The sequence below is a fragment of the Dendropsophus ebraccatus genome, chromosome 8 (assembly GCF_027789765.1).
Source record: "Dendropsophus ebraccatus isolate aDenEbr1 chromosome 8, aDenEbr1.pat, whole genome shotgun sequence".
In the NCBI taxonomy this organism is placed as follows: domain Eukaryota; kingdom Metazoa; phylum Chordata; class Amphibia; order Anura; family Hylidae; genus Dendropsophus; species Dendropsophus ebraccatus.
Genome location: NC_091461.1, coordinates 107409230 through 107420285, shown reverse-complemented (window position 1 = coordinate 107420285; position 11056 = coordinate 107409230). Strand labels below are relative to the sequence as shown.

Here is an 11056-nt window from a genome sequence, read left to right as displayed (position 1 = left end):
CAATGACGCTCTTCATCCTCAGTCCCTTGATTTGGAAATACAGACATCAATCTTGTGCTGGTGATACATTCCTGGACGCCACATCCAGCTCCGCTCTGCTCCGCCATGGTAGACATTTCCCAAAAGAGCCAGATTTTTTTTTTTTACATCTTTTACTTTGTTATAGTTGACATTTGGAGATCAATCATTACCAATTCTATTCAGGGAAACAAATGACATCCTGTAAATTAAAACAAAAAGTAAATTTCCGTTTAAGTCAACGGTTCTGTCTGATGTCATTAAAAAAAAAAAAAAAATTACAAATATTAAAGAAACATTTGCTTTGTATGCCGGTTCCTGGGTTTGCTTACACTTTATATCTGTGCTGTTCTCCCTATCCAGAGGGGACCCCACCATTACCCCGAGATTCCAATGTTCTTGGTTGTGCCACTAGGGGGCGCTCTTGGGAATTCATTAAAAATGCCACAAAGACCCAGTAATCTACATGGTAAGTGGGGGGAACATTTTAGTATAGAGCGTATCCAGTGTCTGTCTGTCTGTCTATCTATCTATCTATCTATCTATCTATCTATCTATCCATCTCTATCTATCAATCATCTATCTATCTCTTATCTATCTCCTATTATCTGTCTATTATATATCTATCTATCTCCTATCTATCTATCTATCTATCTATCTATCTCTCTATCTCCTATCTATCTATCTATCTATCTATCTATCTATCTATCCCTTATCTCTATTTATTTATTTATCTATCCATCCATCCATCAATCAATCTTCTATCTATCTATCTATCTATCTATCTATCTATCTATCTATCTATCTATCTCCTATCTGTATCTATCTATCTATCTATCTATCTATCTATCTATCTATCTATCTATCTATCTATCTATCTATCTATCCATTCCTTTGCAGATTCATATGCTTACCTCACATTTCCTCCATGGATAAATCAATCAGAATCTTCCCATAATATATATCATGTATTGACTTCTAGGTGCTGATTTATTCTTCCAGACTGATCTCTGGACACTGCCAACATACACAGAAGATTATTGGTGAATTTTGCAGAAAATGCTGAGATCCATCAAGGTCAATCTGCAACACCACATGATATAGTTATAACCTTTTATAAGAAAAATGTCCCATGCGATGGATCTCTGGGTCATACAGCCAGCTGCAATTAGATGGTTCAGTTTTCTTCATGGATGGATGGATGGATAGATAGATAGATAGATAGATAGATAGATAGATAGATAGATAGATAGATAGATAGATAGATAGATAGATAATGGATGGATAGATATATATAGATAGATATGAAATAGATAATAGATAGGAGATTAATAAATAGTGTAGATAGATAGGAGATAAATAGATTGATTGATAGATAGATAGATAGATAGATAGATAATGGATAGATAGATAGATAGATAGATAGATAGATAGATAGATAGGAGATAGATAGATAAATAGATATATAGGAGATAGATAGATAGATAGATAGATAGGAGATAGATAGATAGATAGATAGATAGGAGATAGATAGATAGATAGATAGATAGATAGATAGATAGAAGATAGATAGATAGATAGATAGATAGGAGATAGATAGATAGATAGGAGATAGATAGATAGATAGATAGATAGATAGATAGATAGGAGATAGATAGATAGATAGATAGATAGATAGATAGAAGATAGATAGATAGATAGATAGATAGATAGATAGGAGATAGATAGATATATAGATAGATAGATAGATTTGTTAGGTTACACATGGATAGATAATGGGTATAACTTGGAAAATGTTATAAATATTTGCATCCAGATGACATGAAGGTGTCTATCAGATGGGGGTCCGGTGTTACATCTCTATCTCTACAGACTGAGGGGGAACCATGTACTTGTGCACAGATATTTTCTCCCTCTCCGTGAGGCTCCAGCGTCCACCCTGCGCCATTTCTGGACACCCCGCTGCTGTGTGAATGAGCTCTCGGCAGCACCTGTGCACCCCCATCACCGCCCCAGGCACATGAATCTTGTATCTCTCTGCTTCCAAGGAGCTGACATATATCCTGTCTCATAGACAAGACTACTATTGCCAGCCCGGGGTTATAAATTACCTGTTCATCCTTCTTACGCTTCCCTCTCTCTTTTTTTTCCCCCTAGCTTCAGTTTTCATTCCAGTATAAACTTTCCTGTCAAAAAGACATTTCTGGTGTGTCAAATCCTCTCCTGTAATGAACAGGTTGACAAATGGTAAAGGTGAGCAGATACTTGGCGCAGAGTACCCGCCTCCAGCCATGGCAAGGCCTGGATAGCGAGAGGACACAGAGGCGCGCTGGGGGTGTCCTTTGTCATCACCCGGATTATACAACCAGGGCCGAAGAAACAGAAAATCAACAACTGCCTCATCATCCTCTATTTTCTCATTTAAAAAAAAAAATTAAAAGATTTGACTTGGTCAAAGAGCTTGCAATCTAAAAGAGCGCACAGTTTGCTATGATCTGGGTAGGACAACATAAAAGCAGCAAAGACGCGATATAAGGTTTAAACCAAGCAACATCAGGGTTAAAATAAGAAAAACCCAATTGGATTTAACGCATGAATATTTTTAAGATGCGCCATTTGTGCTCATGTGTAATGGCCCGCGCTCCTGCCGACAAAAGAAATGAAATATTACATAGATTTAGTTTTTTTCTTTGTCGTATAATAACCAACCTATTAATATGAAAACGTAAAAAAATAATAATAATAAAAAAAAATACATATATTTATATAATGAATATCAACAAGTTCCATAATATGTTCTGCAGAAACATACCAGGTGACCTAGAGGCGGTGGCGTGCATAGTGTTTTCAAGAAAAATGCTGCAAAATTTTTTTTTTTTTTTTTTTTTTGCCTGAAAAACATGGCGGACTGATGTTAACTGGAAGTCAATGGTGAAATATAAAAGAATACGTACAATGCCATTTATGTAATAATTCTCTTCACTTTACATTTTTTGGGCCTGTCATTTTTTTTACTATGTAATTATATATATATATATATATTTTTTTTTTTATTTTTTATTTTTTATTTTTTATTTTATTCAAACCTTTATCAGCCCGTTTTTCCACCTTGTAACTTTCCACCTTGTACATTTCATCATGTTATTGTGCCATATACAGTGAATTTTGTGTATTTTCCAAAATACTTTAAAGTCTTGTCATTTCCTAAACCGCCCATAGGGTGGAGGGAGACTATGCAAAAATTTAGCTTTTTTTTTTTTTTTAACTGCATAATAAATGTCTAAAAACCTTACTCCAGCCAAGCCTGGGCCACAACATTTGTCAGAAAGCAAAACTGGTGAGCAAGGCGCAAATACATGATAAATATAGCCATGTAAATATGGCCATGAAACAATGGATACAAAATAATAGGTGCAGGTGCATTTATTTCCCCCTATTATTTTTATATAATGCTGGAAAGAAAGGCATAAAAAGTACACATAATACACTAAATAAGCCACAAAAAAAAAAAAAAAATGTAACAAAAAATTCTTAGAAAAAATATTAATGGCCCCTTTCACACATACTTTTTATAGTGCTTTTGTGGCTTTAAAAAAAAAAATTAGTTTAGCTTCTTATGGTGCAGTTTTAGTGGTGTCGTTGCAGATAGTGAATTGCAATCCATGAGTCTTTCCAGTTACAAGTCATGTGATTTTTCTCTGATCATGTGATTCCAGAATTTCTTACGAAGAATGAGACAACGCTGTAAAAAACACAAGCAAACACTTCTTAGTTTTTTTTTTTTCCTGCTTAAAAAAAAAAAGTATGGCAGTCTAGGGGTGAACGAACACCATAAACTCAAGTGAGATAAAATGCCACAAAAAATAAATAAATAAATAAACATTATAGATCATGCGTTTTATAATTTACCTTATTGTCTTCCAGAGAACATCAGGCCGCAGCATTTTTTCACCCAAAAAGTTTTGTTTGTGTTATCTTTCTGTGAAAATGTAAAGAATTTGTTAAAAATTTATGTTAATGATTTTTTTTTAAATCAAAAAGTTAAGTAGCACATTAAAAAGTATATATATATATATATATATATATATATATATATATATATATTTATATATATATATATATATATATAGATGATGTGTGTGTGTGTATAGATATGTAATTAAAAAAATTTGAAAAATTGTGTGTATATATATATATATATATATATATATATATATATATATTCTTCAAATGCTGTTCTGCCCATATGGATATAAAAAAGAACCCAGATAAATAAAAGGTAAAAAAAAAAAAAAATTCTCCCAAAGACAAATGGCGAGAGGTGAAATTATTAACACATTGTCTTGTTATTGTGATGGAAATGAAATGATGTTCTAGGCTCACTGACAAATGAATGTGGAATCGCTGAACTAATGATATTACTTTAAATTATGAAAGTCAGCCGAGGAGGAAGAGCGAGAAGACGGAGACAAAGGGAGGAAAATCGAGTCTAAAAGCCGGATCCTTAAGCGTTATTTACCTATTATCTGGGCAAATGGAATCTCGCCGCGCTCCACTATAGACGAGGAGAAAAGATCTGCACTTGCTACAAGGCCTTTTCCTCCCATCCAGCAAGCTGCGATTCCCAGGGGCCCCATTGCTAGCACTGGCTCAGCTTGTCTGATCATTTACCCATAATTAGAAAATTAATATTTTAGATGGCGCTATGATGAACCCATTATGGTGATGGGCCCCTGTATCAATTATAACTTCAATTTCAATTTCACATACAGCCGCGTAATGGGTCCTGGTGGCAGCGTAGTGATGGGCTAAGTCTGCGGTGCGTGACGAATACAGATCACTGCACATTAAAATGAGCAATTATTTGAACATGTATAAAAACTATTTACAAGCAATGTAATTGACCAGGGTCAGAGGGAGATGCTGAAAAATGGACAGGTTGACAAATTCTCGTTCTATAGCAACAGAAAGGATTTATTAATTTCTGTGGCTGTAATTGAATTTTTGAAAGCTTCTTGTTAGACTCCTATTGCTTTGCTCATCTCCCGTGCTGACCTTCCATAGATCTGCGGTTACATAGCTCCTCGTTGCTCGCTGTTTTTTTTTTTTGTTTTTTTTTACCGCTGTTGGCAGGGAGATTGCTTGATGGAATTTATGGGGGGAAAAATACACAAGCAGTCATTTTGGAAATGGATTCAAGAGAGAATAACGGTTAAGGCAACATAAGGGGAAAAATAGATAGATAGATAGATAGATAGATAGATAGATAGATAGATAGATAGATAGATAGATAATAGATAGGAGATAGATAGATAGATAGATAGATAGATAGATAGATAGATAGATAGATAGATAGGAGATAGATAGACAGATATATAGATAGATAGATAGATAGATAGATAGATAGATAGAGAGATAGGAGATAGATAGATAGATAGATAGATAGATAGATAGATAGATAGGAGATAGATAGGAGATATATAGATAGATAGATAGATAGATAGATAGATAGATAGATAATAGATATGAGATAGATAGATAGATAGATAGATAGATAGATAGATAGATAGATAGATAGATAATAGATAGGAGATAGATAGATAGATAGATAGGAGATAGATAGATAGATAGATAGATAGATAGATAGATAGATAGATAGATAGATAGATAGATAGATAGGAGATAGATAGGAGATAGATAGATAGATAGATAGATAGATAGATAGATAGATAGATGATAGATAGATAGATGATAGATAGATAGATAGATAATAGATAAGAGATATATAGATAGAAAATAGATAGATAGATAATAGATAGACAGATAAATAAATAATAGAGATAGATACATAGATAGATAATTAATTTGAGATAAATAGATGATAGAAGATACATAAAGATAGAGATAAAGATAGATAGATAGATAGATAGATAGATAGATAGATAGATAGATAGATAGATAGATAGATAGATAAAGATAGATAGAAAGATAGGAGATAGATAGATAGATAGATAGATAGGGTCCACACAGAAAGATTATCTGACAAATTATCTGCCAAAGATTTGGCGCCAAAGCCAGGAATGGATTTGAAAAGAGGAGAAATCTCAGGCTTTCCTTTATCACCTGATCTCTGTTTATAGTCGGTTTCTGGCTTTGCCCTCAAATCTTTGTCAGATAATCTTTTTGTGTAAGTGGACCCATAGATGAATAGATAGATTGATAGATAGATAGATAGATAGATAGATAGATAGATAGATGAATAGATAGATAGATAGGAGATAGATAGATAGATAGATAGATAGGAGATAGATAGATAGATAGATAGATAGATGAATAGATAGATAGATAGATAGATAGGAGATAGATAGATAGATAATAGATAGATAGATAGGAGATAGATAGATAGATAGATAATAGATAGATAGATAGATAATAGATAGATAGATAGATAGATAGATAGATAGATAGATAGGAGATAGATAGGAGATAGATAGATAGATAGATAGATAATAGATTTGAAAAAGATAGATAGATAGATAGATACTAATAGAAATTCAAAATCTTTATGTTAAATATAATATGATAAATGCGGTTCAGGGAAGAAACAGAGTGCTGCACCTCACACCTATGGCTGACACTAGTGCCGCTAGGCTAAATAAAAAACACATCAGAATTTTGTGTATGAATTGATCAAGCCATACTGCCCCATGTACCTCGTGCCGGTATCTGATACACATGGGTCCCTACACTAAGTCCACACCGTGCCAGTCAGCGGCCACCAACCCCGCAGGCGTGCACAGCCAGGGAACGGGGGCCATGGGACGGCCCTGCGACCCCCATGCCACAGGACCAGACCCAAAAACACCACACCAGAACCCGGCCAGCACCGCCGGCGGAGAAGGTCGCCCCCAAGCAGCACAAGTCTGGATTCATACACAAAATTCTGATGTGTTTTTTATTTAGCCTAGCGGCACTAGTATCAGCCATAGGTGTGAGGTGCAGCACTCTGTTTCTTCCCTGAACCGCATTTTGTTTCTCTCTTTTCTCCGTGTTTTGCACTCCTCCTGGTGAGACCCACATGACCGCAATTAGCAGGAGACACCTGAGTGCACATGGTTTTAATCCCTCCTGTTTTTTCCCATTCTGTTTGCTGCAGCTATGGTGAGTGTAATTCCTTATCCAGACTTGTGCTGCTTGGGGGCGACCTTCTCCGCCGGCGGTGCTGGCCGGGTTCTGGTGTGGTGTTTTTGGGTCTGGTCCTGTGGCATGGGGGTCGCAGGGCCGTCCCATGGCCCCCGTTCCCTGACTGTGCACGCCTGCGGAGTTGGTGGCCACTGACTGGCACGGTGTGGACTTAGTGTAGGGACCCATGTGTATCAGATACCGGCCCGAGGTACATGGGGCAGTATGGCTTGATCAATTCATACACAAAATTCTGATGTGTTTTTTATTTAGCCTAGGGGCACTAGTATCAGCCATGGGTGTGAGGTGCAGCACTCTGTTTCTTCCCTGAACCGCATAATATGATAAATAATATTAGTGGTTACCATTGTTGCATTGCAGCCCTAGGGACCTGGGTTTTAATCCAGCCAAGGGTCACATCTGAGTTTGTATTTTCTTCTTCAGTTTTTCCACTTCAGCCCAACAACTGAAAAACATACTGATAGGTTTGTGTGAAATTTAGATGGTAAGTGATGACAAGATAAGTACTGCACCACGGCATAGGTTGGAGCTATATAATAGTAAGTGATGGCAAGATCAGTACAGCACCACGGCATAAATTGGAGATATATGAATAAAAAATTGTTATGAAAATTGTTATAAAAGTGTTATGATGTAGTTTCCTAGTATCATTTACCATGTTCTTATGATAAGTGGTAGTTTTTCTAGTGTTTGTTGTCATACACATATATTTTTTATATTGTTGTTGTGTAGATACTTTCCTGTTGTCATTACGTTGCCCTTATTAGCCTATGACAATGGGTAAGAAGATGAGTTTATTTGCACTTGTACTAGTTATAATGCAGCTTTCCTAATCTTTGTTGTCACATTATCATGAATGTAAGACGTGGTTTGGATTGTTGTTGTGTTGATACTTTATTGTTGTATTTATTTTTTATATATTGACCTTCTTAGCCTTTAAGGTAACTGGGAAAGTACTTGAGTTATCATGTAGCTCTCATTGTCCCTGTTGTTACAGTATCATGAACATAAGATGTGTTTTGTACTGTTGTTGTGTAGATACATTCCTGTTGTTATTACATTGCCCTTATTAGCCTATGAGAGGTGGTAAGAAGATGGAGCGACCTGAGGTTACTTTTAGCATGTTGCTCTGCTACTCTCTGTTGTCGTACATTATTGTTGTTTCTATGTTTCCCCCTATTAGGCCATGTTCACATGGCATAAGACACCGGCCATTCTCTAACCGGAGTCACAGAACGGCCGGTGTCTGAGAAGATCATCCTGGCCGGTACTGCAGTACAGGCCGGATGATCTTCACTTCAGCTGATTTTGGATGCGGGTGCATTAGTGTGAGTCCACATCCAAATTCCCCGCTGCGCACAATGGAGTGTGCGGCCGGAGCCGCATGCTCCGTTGTGTGAACTGACAGGTTCTCTGCGGCCGCTATTCAATGAAGTATACACTCAGGCCGGGATTCCCTCTGGCTGCAGCACAATGAAAGTTAAGTACTAATCACGGCTGTGTTGCAAATCGGCAACAATGGCCGTGATTAATACTTTACTTACGTTGTGTAAACATGGCCTTAGCCTGTGAGACTGACACAGATTCTAATGCGACACAGAATAATATTTTGTCTGACATAGGCTATGTTCCCACAATATCTTTTTTTACGTGAAAAATATCCGTCTTTTGATAACGGTGGACGTCATTAATGCTCATGATCATTAATAACGTCCGGCATTATCAAAAGATGGACGTTTTTTACATTAAAGGAAAATACTTTTACAATTTGACAGCCAGCAGGGGCGGGGGGAATTTTATGACCAGTAGGAACTTACCTCTCCCCGTGCGCCCGGTGACCAGTGGGATCTGCCTTGGGACCCCCAAGCTCCGCGATCACCGGCACTGACACTTCACGACCTAGGTGATGGACTGGTCGCTCAGCCAGTCAGGGACTGGGGTGGGACGCAGCTCTAGTTACTGATTGGCTGAGCAGCCAATCCCTCCACTGAGACAGGCATTTAGGGGGAGATTTGTCAAATATGGTGTAAAGTAAAACTGGCTCAGTTGCCCCTAGCAACCAATCAGATTCCACCTTTCATTCCTCACAGACTCTTTGGAAAATGAAAGGTGGAATCTGATTGGTTGCTAGGGGCAACTGAGCCAGTTTCACTTTACACCATGTTTGATAAATCTCCCCCTTAGTTTTGTCCTTTGAAAAACCTTCCAGATTTACAAACAGCATGCACCACATTAATGGGGAAAAAACTAGACACAACCGACAACATAACTGCTATAATAATTGACGCATTGTTAGTAAATGAGGCCGAATGTGTCACACATTATCACAATTCTGTGGCACAAAAATAAAACTGTGTGTGACCAAATGTATTTTGTGTGTGTAAAATTAATTCCTGTACCTTTTGCGCAATTGATTGTGTGAGCACAAAATAAATTCCGTGTACACAAAAACTGTGTGACTCTTTTAATTGTATTTTGCGTCATTGAAGCAAATTTTGTCTGACAAAATGGTGTCCTATATACACAAACGCAGTGGCGTAGCTACCATAGAGGCAGGAAGCTCTGCTAGTGTGTGCTGTGGGCCGTAAAAAGCATAGAGGCTGACTGCGCTTCACCAGGGGGCCCCCTGCTGCACTGGTCCCATAGCAGTCGCATGATCTGCCTCGATAGTTGTTACGGTTCACGGCACACACTGGCTGAGCTCCCTGCCCTGCTAGTCTCTCTTGTGGCTGGAGGCAGCATTGCACCTCCAGCCTCAAGAAGAGCCCCCCATACAGTTTCTTACTATGGGGCCCCATGAATCCTAACTACGCCCCTGTACAAATGTGTTTTGTACTGTTGTTGCGTGGAGACATTACTGTTGTTATTACATTGCCCTTATTAGACTATACGAATTGGTAAGGAGACAGTTATTACGTAGCTTTCCTATCCTCTGTTATCATGAATATACCTTGTGTGTTGTTGTTGTTGTGGGGATACATTACTGTTGCCCTTACGTTGCCCCTATTACCCCAGAGACGTGGTAAGAAGCCCCCACCCAGAATACTGGCAGACTATGCAGCCTCCTGACATGGTATGTAAATGTCCTCCTGCCTTCTATATGACACCTCGGAGCTGCGCTCTCTCTGTGTTTCCTACAAAAGACGGTTTTAATGTCTCATGTAATTATCCGGGGACAGGAACCCTGCAGACGCCGGCGGAGGATATGACATTAAGGAGGTGACATTTAGAAGGATATCCACATCATTACAGAAGCTCCGAATCACTTTAATACTTACACAAGGAAACTGCTAGACTAGTAATGCCCTGATACGTTATGATGGGAATCGCAGCATCCGGCCATGATGGATAAGAAGATGATGGTATATATCGTAAGTATTCCCAGCAGACAGCGGCCCAGGTTATCTGTGCAATGATAGTATCACCATCTGACATGGCGGACACGGACAAAGAGGGAATCAGTGTGTGCTAGTATACAAGAAAAGATTGTAATATGGTGCAGGTAAATTCACTAAAATGCTAACAACCGTCCCCGCACCTAAAGTTGGCTCAAAGTGACCGCAAGATTTTCGAGACAGTATTCACGATAGATGGAATCAGTGATTTTTTTTGCCTTTAAATATATACGTCTATGAAGGAAGACTCCGGACAGATCTGATACACTGCCAAATGTGTGTTTAGTGTACGGCGTGAGGGGGTGGACAATAACTTAAAGGGGAACTATTAGCAGGTTAGATGAATCCAACCTGCTGATAGCTTCCTATTGCACACAAGGATTAAGATATGTGTGTTGCCTTCATCCTCAGCGCCATTCCCTTGCTGTTGTTAATGTAAT

General features: G+C 38.0%; 1 long non-coding RNA gene across 3 annotated transcripts; it reads right to left on the bottom strand.

The window, feature by feature from the left end:
- Positions 1 to 2606: 2606 nt before the first annotated feature.
- LOC138798805 (uncharacterized) lies at positions 2607 to 10645 on the bottom strand. 3 transcript variants are annotated; one of them, XR_011364172.1, is made up of 5 exons: positions 9039 to 9229; positions 7566 to 7666; positions 3928 to 3997; positions 3585 to 3760; positions 2607 to 2662 (listed from the first exon to the last, which is right to left on the bottom strand). It is a non-coding gene; the product is annotated as an uncharacterized lncRNA (long non-coding RNA). The 3 variants fall into 3 exon arrangements; XR_011364173.1 differs by lacking the exons at positions 2607 to 2662; positions 9039 to 9229 and adding an exon at positions 10500 to 10645 and having other exon boundaries at positions 3479 to 3760; XR_011364171.1 differs by lacking the exon at positions 2607 to 2662 and having other exon boundaries at positions 3479 to 3760.
- Positions 10646 to 11056: the final 411 nt, after the last annotated feature.